Source organism: Danio aesculapii, chromosome 19 (assembly GCF_903798145.1).
Source record: "Danio aesculapii chromosome 19, fDanAes4.1, whole genome shotgun sequence".
Lineage (NCBI taxonomy): Eukaryota > Metazoa > Chordata > Actinopteri > Cypriniformes > Danionidae > Danio > Danio aesculapii.
Window position 1 is genome coordinate 22,925,100 of NC_079453.1, and position 12,620 is coordinate 22,937,719.

The 12,620-nt window shown below is 38.1% G+C and overlaps 1 pseudogene; it reads left to right on the forward strand.

The window, feature by feature from the left end:
* Window positions 1–9,030: 9,030 nt before the first annotated feature.
* Window positions 9,031–12,413, forward strand: LOC130247098 (uncharacterized; annotated as a pseudogene).
* The last annotated feature ends 207 nt before the right edge of the window (window positions 12,414–12,620 follow it).

A 12,620-nucleotide genomic window follows, 5' to 3' on the forward strand; every position in this document is an offset into this window, starting at 1 on the left:
ATAAATCAATTGTCTGTTGTAAATCCCTTTTCATGCTAAAGCCCAGGCAATAAAGAGCAAACCCTTTCAAGTGTCATTCCTCTGATATACTGCTTTATGAGGTGTTGTGGAATCTTTGTAAATCTGTCCACTACTAAACAATTACATTAAAGACTATTTTAGTACTAATAAAGCGTCCCATATAAAAGCGTAAAGAAGCGTCCCATCACACGCCAAACTCCAATATATTAAAGAAAAATAGTAACCTTGTCAAAACTGCACTTTAAAGAGTTTATATTTTGGAAAAAAATGATTTCTTTTAGTATGTGTAGATAATTAAATATTATAAACATGCCTGCACTTAACTTTTTTTGGCCCGGTTCTCAAAGGAGAACCTATAGATGTTGCTTGGTCCTTACAGTGTTCATGGCACATATATCCTACAACTTATTTTACGTACACAAAAGATCTCAAAATTTTGTTCACACATTTTTAAAATATGTGTTAGTGAGCATTTCTCCTTTGCTGAGATAAATCCTTCATCTCAAATGTGTGGTATATCAAGATGCTGATTAGACAGCATAATTATTGCACATGTGTGCCTTAGGTTGGCCACAATCAAAGGCCATTCTAAAATGTGCAGTTTTCACACAGCACAATGCCAAGATGTCCTAAGTTTTTGAAGCATGCAATGTGGATGCTGACTGCAGGAATGACCACCATGGCTGTTGCCTGTGAATTACATTTACATTTACATTTACATTTAATCATTTAGCAGACGCTTTTATCCAAAGCGACTTACAAATGAGGACAAGGAAGCAATTTACACAACTATAAGAGCAGCAGTGAACAAGTGCTATAGACAAGTTAATTAAATATTAATTTCTTGACCATAAATCTCTAAATGCATTTCAGAGAATTTGGCACTACATCTAACCGGTCTCACTACCACAGACCATGTGTAACCAAACTAGCCCTACATCAAGCATCACCTGGAGATCTGCTGCAACAATCAGTTTACATAACCACGGATTTCTGCTCAAACTGTCAGAAACGGCTCATCTGCATGCCCATTGTCCTCATCGGGCTCATTGCAACTGACACAACTACTAACATGTGATGGTTTCTGGCACTTTAGAGAGGTGTTCTCTTCATAGATGAATCTTGGTTTTCACTGTACAGGGCAGATGGCAGACAGCATATTTGGCATCATGTGGGTGAGCGGTTTGCTGATGTCAGTGTTGTGAATCGTGTGGCCCATGGTGTCGAGTGGCCAAAGCTGATCTTGTTTTGCCATAGCTAATTTAATCCTATTCAAATGTAAGTTTTAAATATGCCAGCTGACCCCCCTTCGGGATTTATTCAGAACTCTAATATTTCCATGGCAATGCACCTGGTTTATGACATGAGGCAGCCCCATTCACTGCAGAGTCAACCATCAACGTCTGCTAGATTACACAAAAGTAAAGCTGCGGTCACATTGGGCTTTGTGTGTGCGAAATTCTGTCGTGTGGCGCTACGAAAAGGGGCGGGATTAAACAAGATGATTAGACATTAAAAAAAGCCAGTGATTGCTCCATATTTTTAAATTCTGTCCAGAGAGGTCCTGTTTTGATCCTCGATTGGTCTCATGCAATCAAGTGATGCGATTCCGAAACTTGACGCATGACCCCACGTTTACGGTCTGACGCATTCGCGTGCGTATGAATGGAAGTCTATGGGAAGAAAAGTCAAGTGTGACCGCAGCTTAAGTGGTTGTTTAAGTTAGTGGTTGTTTAACTTGGAAAAGAATATGGAGTAAACAAGCTAGTTACTCTAAAATGTCTGCAACTTAACCTTTATTTCATTAAAACTGCTCCAGCCATTGCATGAGCTGATTTGAGATTAGCAGCTTATCAATGATGCTTTGAATGCTCTAACCACACTGGCATCATGGTATGACATTGTATCACACTGCTATATCCATCAAAGGGCTACGGTTACAAAGTTGTTCCCTAGTTTACCCATGGCTCCAGTCACTTGTTTTCTTCTAGATAGAATCTGGAAACTGTAAATTTGTCTTAAAATTATTTTTAAAAATGTAACACTTTTTGGAGAACAGCTGTATGCAGTGCTATTGTATAGACACTCAAGATTAAAGGTGCAGTAGGTGATCTGCCAGAATGCTAGCATTATCATAATAGCTTAGAAATTTTATGTCCCTCCCCTGCCGTCCAAAGCCACGCCTCCTTAAGTCATGAACGTGCGAACGCACACTGATTAGATATAACAGTAGATCATGTTATTCACCAGTTAGAAAACTCTATGGAGACATGCACTTTATCAAGTGTAGTTGTTGACAGGCCATAGGGTGCAGGTATTTTATTTCCCCAAAACATGTGCACGTAAATGATGTATCTGTTTGCTTAAAGAGGCAGAAATTAAAATTTAAATTTGTTGACAGACAGTTTGAGACAGTTTGAGATACCTGTCATAATTGAGTTATTTGTCAGTCCGACAATATTTAATTGATATTTTAATTGATAAATGAATCAGTGCAATGAATATGTGCAAACTTTAAATGTGCAAATGTTAAATAGTGCAGTGATTGTGAGGAGTATAAGTTAGAGGAGTGTGGGGGGTGTATTGGGGGGGCAAAAGAGTCAGTGAGGGGCAGAGTTCAAAAGGGAGACAGCTCTGGGGGAAAAGCTGTTCCTCAGTCTGCTGGTTTTTGGAACAGCTTTTTCCCCAGAGCTGTCTCCCTAAATGTTCACTGATTCAAAAAATCTGGTAAGAGCGAGTGTCCAGTTAATCATTCATTGATTAAATTGATCTACTCAGAGTGAGTGATCAGTAAATGATTTTCTGATTAAAATGACTGGTCAAAGTGGATCTTATGTTTCACTGAATTCACACTCAGGTACTTGATTTGTGGACTTTGTCAACCACTGCCCACTTCTCAGTGTTCCAAATCATTCAAGCCGATTCATCTTATGATATTGTTCGTTCCAAATGCTACTTCATCCTTTTATGATCGCTAGATTAGATTACTGTAATGCTCTGTTATTTGGTTGCCCGACATCGTCTATTAATAGACTTCAGTTAGACTTCAAAATGCAGCTTCCAGAGTTCTTACCAGGTTGCAAAAAAACATGATCATATTACCCCAATTTTAACTTCCTTAAATTGGCTGTCTGTTAAGTTCTGTTTTGATTAAAAAAATATTGCTTCTTACCTATAAAGCTTTAAATAGGTTAGCTTCTGTTTATCTAAATAACCTTCTGTCTCGCTACAATCAAACTTGCTCTTTAAGATTATAAAAAACTCAGGGCTTCTGATAGTACCCAGAATAGCAAAGTCTACTCAAGGAGGTTGAGCCTTCTTACATATGGCTCTCAAAGTCTGGAATAGCTTTACTGCTAATATCTAAGGCTCAGACACACTCTCTCAGTTCAAAACGAGATTAAAGACTTATCTTTCTAGTAAAGCTTTTACACGCATCAAATAACTGTGAGTGTGCTATATATGCAGGTGACTTGGCTTGACAAGTCTTAACACACCAGGCACTTTGTTAGAAATTCTACATACTATATACTAATACTAATTCAATGATTTATATGTTTGTTTACATAACATGTCTTTTCTTTTATAGCACTTCATTTTCACATTGACAGTAATATCTATTGTTCAAATAGACTATGAGTAGCAGCTATACTAAATATTTTCTTTGCTCTTTACAATTTACATCCCATGCTGAGGCTTCTAGAGATTGTGCGGCACCACTTGATCAGATCCAAGACCTGTGAGGAGATGATGCCAACCATCCGAGCACAACACATACACTTAATACACGAACATCTACACATAGACATCACCTATATACTATTTTACTGCAAGTTAAGTATGTTTGTATAATAACTTTAACTGATACAATTATTAGTAATTAGTTATTAAAGATATTAGTAACTAGTAATTAGTAGTAGTATTAGTAATACATTTATAGAAACTTATAAACTTAACTTTTCTGATTTTGATTGTGATGCAATGAGGTGCACCTTTTGTAAAGCTGCTTTAAAACAATAAACATTGTGAAAAGCACTATACAAAAAAACTTGAATTGAATTTAATTATGAATGACTTTTAGGACTATGATCTTTATGTTAGATTATTTCCAGTTTGGGCATTGGTACTGACTAATCTAATGTTTATGCACAAAAATATTATCTTAAATCATCCTTAATTATTTTCCATGCAGAGTTGCTTACATGGTTGTGGCTTATCATTGGTGAATCTCATGTGAGTGACATGTTGATCTTGCCCTCATGCTAGTAAACAAACCATTATAGAAGATAAGTTGTGGAAAAGAAAGTATAAGTTATTCTGATTAAAGACTATAACAAATACTGAAATAGTCCATTAAAACGTTACCACCTTTCCTAGTGACTTTTAAAAAATGAAAACCCCAGCGACAAATGCTCATACCTAGAATAGTTCTTAGCTCAGGGCTGCTTCACATTATCATGATGTGTTTAGCCTCCTGTGCTAAATGACTGTAACATGCTGCTGTTTATGTCTCACACAAGAATAATGTCAGCAATGAGCATAAATGTGCCGCTGTAAAGCAGTGAGCAACATACCTGTGTCACCCTCTCCTAAAGCACAGGACGACTCTACGTGCTGCATATTTCCAACACTTGCACGCCACCGTTTTCCATCTCTAAAATATTGTGTTGAAAATGCAGTTCTGGCAATCCGGCAATGATAGCTCTCTATGACCCCAGATGGCAATAAATACAATCACCATTTATCACCTACTTGCCTTCCCCAGCAGACAAATGTTTTTAGGTTTTCAGATAATAAGAGCAATGTGCCGTTAACTGAGAGAACACATTTCTCTTTATACTTTAGCTTTAAATTTAATCCCTCTGCCAACTGGGCGGCAGTGTGTGCCAGATTGACCATTCAGACTGATTAAACTGCTAATCAGAAGCGTTGATCTACAGTGCTTGTTCACTTTTGTGTGGTGCTGTGCAATACTGAATGTCTAATGTTGGATTTTGTTTTTTATAAAGATGACTGGTCTGTGCTGTGTATAACACTAAATCAGATTTTCATTTAGGCTGACCAACTGATTACTTGTTCATCAGCTTGCCCATTACGAAGTAATTTTGCACATCCCTAATGAAAGTCAGATGATTTTAAAGATAAGTGAGGGAAGTTTATGATTAACTCCTCATTTTTAGATAGCATTTTAGATTTTTGTAGTTGCTTATGGAAAAACATAAATTTTTGAGGTATTTAAAAGCCTTACTTTTTGTGTAAACAGATATTTTAAAATTTACACATACGTTTCAGTGACACTAAGCTTATTATCTATTTACCAACAACAAACTAATCCTAAAAAGGGCCTAAAACGAACCATATGCAATATATATTAATAAAAGGCATCATATTGTGAATAATTCAAAAATGATTTTTAAATGTGAAAAACAGACAAAGATTTAATCTGCCAGTCACCCAGGCATTAAACATAAACTTAAGCCAGGATGTTATGATCACCAGCATTGTAGCACTTGCAGATCTCTGGAGAACACTCCCTGTCACTCACATGAACTACATTGCCCATCATGCACTGCCCTCACACACCAGTTCCAGATCACCCCTCGATTACACACACACAGCTGAAGCTCGTCATTACTGATTACTGTACATTACAAACGTACTCATCAGTACTGAGTCTTGTTTTCCTAGTGTATATTATGAATCGGTTTCCTGTGTTGTTGTGCTTTCGACCCCTGTGTTTATTTACTGTTTGTGTTGTTTTACTTCCTACCTTGACCTCTTCGGCTGTTACTATGATTACTCTTTTGGATTTCTCATATGCTACGTTTGCTCTTAAATTAACCTAGCCTGTCGGACTATTCACAAATAAATCGGCATTTAAATTCTCACCTCTGTTGTCAGCAGAATCATTACTCATGCATTTCAAATATAATTTTTTTAAATATGGCCATGAAGGTTTTTGAATGTGCAGTTCCTTCACCTTCACTGGCAGAACAACCTTTGAATTCTCATGGTGATTCTCTGAAAGGTTTTCTTGATTTTATTTATTTATATATATATATATATATATATATATATATATATATATATATATATATATATATATATATATATATATATATATATATATATATATTAGCCCCTTTAAGCAATTTTTTTTCCAATAGTCTACAGAACAAACCATCATTATACAATAACTTGCCTAAATAACCCAATTAACCTAGATAAGCCTTTAAATGTCACTTTAAACTTTATAGAAGTATCTTGAAAAATATCTAGTAAAATATTATTTACTGTCATCAAAGCAAAGATAAAATAAATTAGCTATTAGAAATGAGTTATTAAAACTATTATGCTTAGAAATGTGTTGAAAAAAGCTCTTCGTTAAACAGAAATTGGGGAAAAATTTAAAAAGGAGAACTAATAATTCAGGGGGGCCAACAATTCTGACTTCAACTGTATATATATATATATATATATATATATATATATATATATATATATATATATATATATATATATATATATATATATATATACACATATATACACTATAATTTATTATTTGACATATTATAACCATAAATTCTGAATATGAGTAATACATTCTGCAACCATAACGATGTATAAATAGCATCTAACACTATTTAAATAGATTGAAAATAGCTTCTTCCCCATTTCTTTTTCATCATTTTTTATCTCCTTCACTAGTTCATTTGAAATGGTCCCCTGGTGTGAAAACTGAAGCACAGATATTCCACATTATCTATCAATTAATATGAGCTGTTTAAAGCTGCGTAATTATTATCATAAAATATTTAGCAAAATGATATTTGATATGGCACATCGCAGAACGTGTCAACTTTCCAACCCTAAGAATGAAATGACTGAAGAAAAGTCTGCACGCTCTCAAAAATCAAAAAGGCAAAAGCAAGATGAAGGGATAAGAAATTTACTGAAGAAAAAGCAAACACATTGACTATATGTTGACCACAGTCAATCACTGTCAATGCCAGACCAGCTTGAAAAAAAGAAATATTGTAAATGAGCTTTAGTTTGTGTTGTACAGTTATTAAAGGTGCATTCACTAATGCCTTATTTTAAGGGATAGCTAGCATGTTAGTATTAGTCTTGGTATTACTTGTGCACTTTAACAAAGAAAGTTGTAAGTTACACGGAACTAATAAGTGCAGTTTTATTCTGAAGGATACATTGCATGATTTTTATGTAGGTTTTCAAATCTCCCACAGTTTTCTGGACATTCCCAATGACAATGCCTGAGAAATGTGTAAACTCAGAATCTTGGACCCCTATTACATTGGCATGCACAGATTTCTTGTGGGGCAGGGGCACAAAAAATCAATTAGAGTGGGCATTACAAAAGTGGCAGGGGGTTGAGCACCCCCACACCCCATTTTCTACCCCTCCCACCCCATTGGTGCTTTTGTAGTTGTTAAAAAAGAGCCAATGCTGTGTGAAATGCATCAGAATTTTAAAATTCAAATTCAAATTTGAACTGAAAGTCGGCAATGACCTACAGCAAACAACAGAGCAAAATACAGGGAAGGGATTTTTCAGAAAGAGTTTCCTGAACCATCCCGTCCTCCATATTCTAAATTCTTGCATTTTTCTCTCTAATTTTACACTGCAGATTTTTCACAGACTACTCCTCCATTTGAATTGGACCACCATTTTGATTTAGACCATTTTTAATTCTTTAGCTGTTTACATCAAAGAATATTTTGGCTCAACAGCGATTACTCATAAAAGTGTATGGCTTAAACTAAAAGAAATACCAATTTCAAAGCCGTTTTAGTTTTACTTAAAATATATTATCTTTTCAACTTAAAAGTATTAATTAAAAGGTGATCATACATGTGTGTAATGGGTATCAAAAGTATTGTTCATTAATGTACATTGTAAAAACTGCAGGGTCCCACACAATTAATTCATGTTGTCCCAACACAAATTGATTAAGTTAACTTACACTTTTAACACTTTTAACAAATTTATGTGGATTGAACATAAAGAAATTAAGCTGTCCCAATGAAATCTCAAGAATTGTGTTGTTTCAGCTCATTTTAAATAAGTAGTTTGAACAAGTAAAAAATATATATTTTTTGAGTGTACAATTACACTGAAAAAAGTGTTGCATGCAAAACTGTTGCAAACAATTTATTTGTGTTGAATTTGAACAAACAAATTAAATTTAACAATGTTCAACTTAATTTGTTTGTTTAAATTCAGCCCAAATAAATTGTTTACGACCACTTAACGTAAAAAAATTGAGTAAATCCAAGGAATCATCTTTGAATAATTTTTTTCGGTGTACACAAGAAAATGTTCATGTGCATACCTGATGTATATAGTTAACATTTGTGTGATGCACATTGCTCTTTAAAATATCTTGGTGCTTTTCTTTTCCCTTTTTACTTTGTCTTTTCATGGAAGAGAAACTTAAGGGTGGAGTATAGGGAGACATATTTGTGCATATTGGTATAAGACTTGTCTTGCACTTAATAGACAAAAATACTTAATTTTGGTAATTTTTTTGTTGATATTTAAAGAATAGAACATGGAATTCACTTGTATTATTATATTGTATTATTATAAGTATTTCCCCCTCACCGATTTCATTTTTTTTGCACAGATCATTAATAAATTAAGTGAGGTTTATTAATAAACTAATTTCGAGAGGATCACGTGCTTATGATTTACCACAGCCGGTCTCGCATTAAGCTAATCAGTATCATCCAATCATATGAGCCATAAGCTACTATAAATAACCACAGTTTTCAGTCCACTTCATCTTCGTTTGGAAGACCGCTCCGCTCACAACTGCGCTCCAGCAACTCTTTTTCAAGCAAGCAAGCAAGCAAGCTAGCAACTCCATATTCAGCCTTTCAGCAACAACAACATCAACAACAACAACCATCATCATCATCTCCATCAGCATCATTATCTGCTCACCTTCATCAACTATCCAGCACTATCTTCAACCACAACATCATGAACGACAATATCAACACTCAGGAGAACAATCAACAAACCAACATCCTGCAAGATAACCCCGATATCATTGAATCTCCTCCCGCAACGCAACTTCCCACAGCACCGCCAGGCTCTCAAACCGAGCCCGAGGCCGCCATGAGAGGCCGGCGCATTACCCGCTCTACATCCAGTCGACTTCTCCGCCGCAGATCCCCAGCTCCATCCACTTCAAGAAACCAAAATACTTCACCTACCTCATCTTATGCTTCCGCCACCTCCTCCGTCCATCCACCAAAGAGAATCACAGTCATGGAAATAAGGAAACTGCTCGCCGAACTCGGAATTCACGCACCCAGATCGCTCAATAAACCGGAACTCCTCAAGCTTTACCACAACGCAACATCGGACTCCCATCCTTCCTCAAGCCCTCCTGCCAGACCAACTACACAAAGAAACAGTTCACGATTTACTCCATATCCACAAGCCTCCTGCCCGCTTCAAGGGAAGAAAAAATCCAAACAAAAACACACAGCAAGTCACTCCCCCGCAAGATCGCAACACCAGGAAACCCTGCCACTTCCACTGACGTCACGCACTCTCCCGCTCCAGGACTCCATTCAAGAAATCCCTATCTCCACCCCCTTTTCCTGGCCTCCCGCCCCCTCCAGCTCTCTTATCAGTCCTCATTTCCCTTCTACCTCCAATGCTCCACTCCATTGTCTTTCTTCAGCTCCTCCTGCAACTTCTCAAAATCAAACTTTATATTTTTCTCTCCAACCATCTACCTCCGCTCCCATCCCATCCCACCTGAATTTCTCCTATCAAATTCCTCCCACTACTATTCCTCCTTTTTCTTCCTCTCTTCCCACTGCTCACTCAAGCACTGACCCCGCCCATATTTCACCTTCCCTACTCCAGTTTCCTCTACACGCCCCCCTTTCACCCTGTCTTCTGCCACGCCCCTCCCTCCGCCAAATAATGCTCTAGCCTTGGAACCTCCACCCATCTCCAACTCTGCTCGCAACCAAATCCTTTCAGGTGCTGACATAGATCTCATTTCACTCCTCTCACCTATTGCACCTCCTGCGGCAGAACGGCAGGTTAATTGCGGCGAATTTTCTGTCTCCCTCAAACCATCAGCCAGTAATCAATCCCGTATATTAACACTAGCAGAATTTTCCATTGCCTTTTTAAGATTCACAGACATAATTTGTTCCGCGTTCCCCCATAGGAGACGTGAGTTAAATGATTATATGGCAATCATCGCCGAGCTCGCGCTCTCCTATAGGGGCACACACTTCTACACCTACCATAAATTATTCTCCGCCAAATGCGCACTACGAGTGACCCAGTGGAACCAGTGTCCTTACTGGGGGGCTTTGGACACTGAGCTCCACAACCGGGTATTTTTAGGATGCCGCTATCTAACCTGCGCTGTCTGCCGCTCCAGTCTGCACCCCACTACCTCCAGTCCTCTAATCACTCCCTCCTCTGATCCAACTAAATCATCCATCAAATCCACCAGCTATGTTCCTCAACCACCCAGCCACAACATCCCTTCTCTGCTGTCTCCCTCCCTCAAACCCTCCCTCCCTAACCGTGACATCTGCATGAATTTTAACATCAGCAGATGTAACAGAATGCCTTGCAGATACCTCCATTTATGCTCATATTGTGGTGGCGCTCACGCTAAAATCATCTGCCAAGTCCTCAGGGCAAAAAATAAAAAATCTAAAAATTACCTGTCGACTCCTGTGAATATTCCTAATCTTGCTCTAGAACTAAGTTCTCACCCTGATACTAACTTCTCTGATTTTCTAATTTCAGGTCTAACCCACGGATTCCACCCAGGCATCTCAGCTCTTCCTTCTCACAATCTCTTTTGCCCCAATTTGCAGTCTGCTACCACTGAACCCGATACTGTTGATTATCTTATTAAAAAAGAAATCGACAATAACTTCATGATCGGACCATTCATGTCTCCTCCATTCAATGTCTCACGCATTAGCCCCATAGGAGTCGCAACTCGAAAATTTTCTGACAAAAAACGCCTAATAATTGATCTTTCGGCCCCCCACAATTCAGTTTTTCCCAGCATTAACAGCACTATTCCATTAGACGAATATTCGCTCAACTACCACGACATTGAGCAAGCTATCACCCTCATCAAAATAGCCAGTCGCAACGCCTGACTAGCTAAAGTAGACAGTTCATCTGCCTTTAAAATATTGCCAATCCATCCAGACTTTTGGCATCTTTTTGACATTCATTGGCGTTCCCAATTCTATTTTGCAGTCCGACTAACTTTCGGATGCTAAAGTAGTCCAAAAATATTCAACATGATGTCAGAAGCATTATGCTGGCTTTTGTCTAATAATTACAAAATCCCTCACCTCATTCATCTTCTAGATGATTTTCTCATAATTTCTCCCCCTTCTTCACCTCCAGCTAAGGACCTAGCGATCACCCAACAGGTTTTCGCTAAACTAGGAATTCCTCTCGCAGAGGAAAAAACCTCAGGACCCAGTACCACAATCGAATTTCTGGGCATTAAACTAGACTCGCAAAAATTTCAAGCATCTCTCCCTAAAGAGAAAATCGATCGAATTATTTCCATATCCCAGATATTCCTAGAAAAACAGACATGCACCAAACGTGAACTCCTATCCATTCTCAGCCATCTTAATTTTGCCATGCGCATAATTCCTCAAGGCCGCCCATTTAATACTCACCTCCTCCAACTCTCCACTACAGTCCATGGTTTAGAAGAAACAATCCTTCTCTCTAAACCCAGTCGCGAAGAACTAAGCTTATGGATCACCTTCCTTAAGCAATGGAACGGCTGTTCCTTTTTCTACAGCGACTTTGTAGCATCCCCCATAGACATTAATTTATTCACAGATGCTGCCCCGTCAGTTGGTTTTGGAGGTTTCTATAATGGGCATTGGTTTGCTGCCGCATGGCCAGCCCAATTGACTTCCATCCCAAAAAACCAAAGCTCTTCAGCTCTCTTCGAACTCTACCCAATAGTTGCAGCAGCTATTCTGTGGGGAGATGAATGGTCCACTTCTAGCATTTTTTGTCATTGTGACAACCAAGCTACGGTACACTGCATTAATAAAGGGCGTTCTCACTCCCCTTCAATAACGCCGTTTCTAAGACGCCTCACCTGGATTTCTGCTCAAAAACAATTTATCATAACTGCTGAACACGTACCTGGTTGCAAAAACCAAATTGCTGACTCTCTTTCTCGTTTTTCTTTCCAGAAATTCTGGCGATTGGCCCCAGAGGCGGACCCCCACCCAACGCCTGTCCCTCCTTATTCAGAAATGATATTGCCAAAAACTATCCCCTCTACAATCTCCACCAGACCTCCCTATCTCTCATATTACAAGCTGTAGCCCCCAGAACCCTCCATTCATACCTCACAGCATGGAACACCTTCAAACATTTTCACACCCTCCATCACCTACATTTCCCCGATTTTTCCCTCCTCTCCATCACCTCCTTCATATCACACCTTCTCAAAACACATCCAAGCAAGTTCAATCAAAAGCTATCTCAGTGGGATCCAATTTTTTCACAAATTAATCCACGGGTCCCCCTCA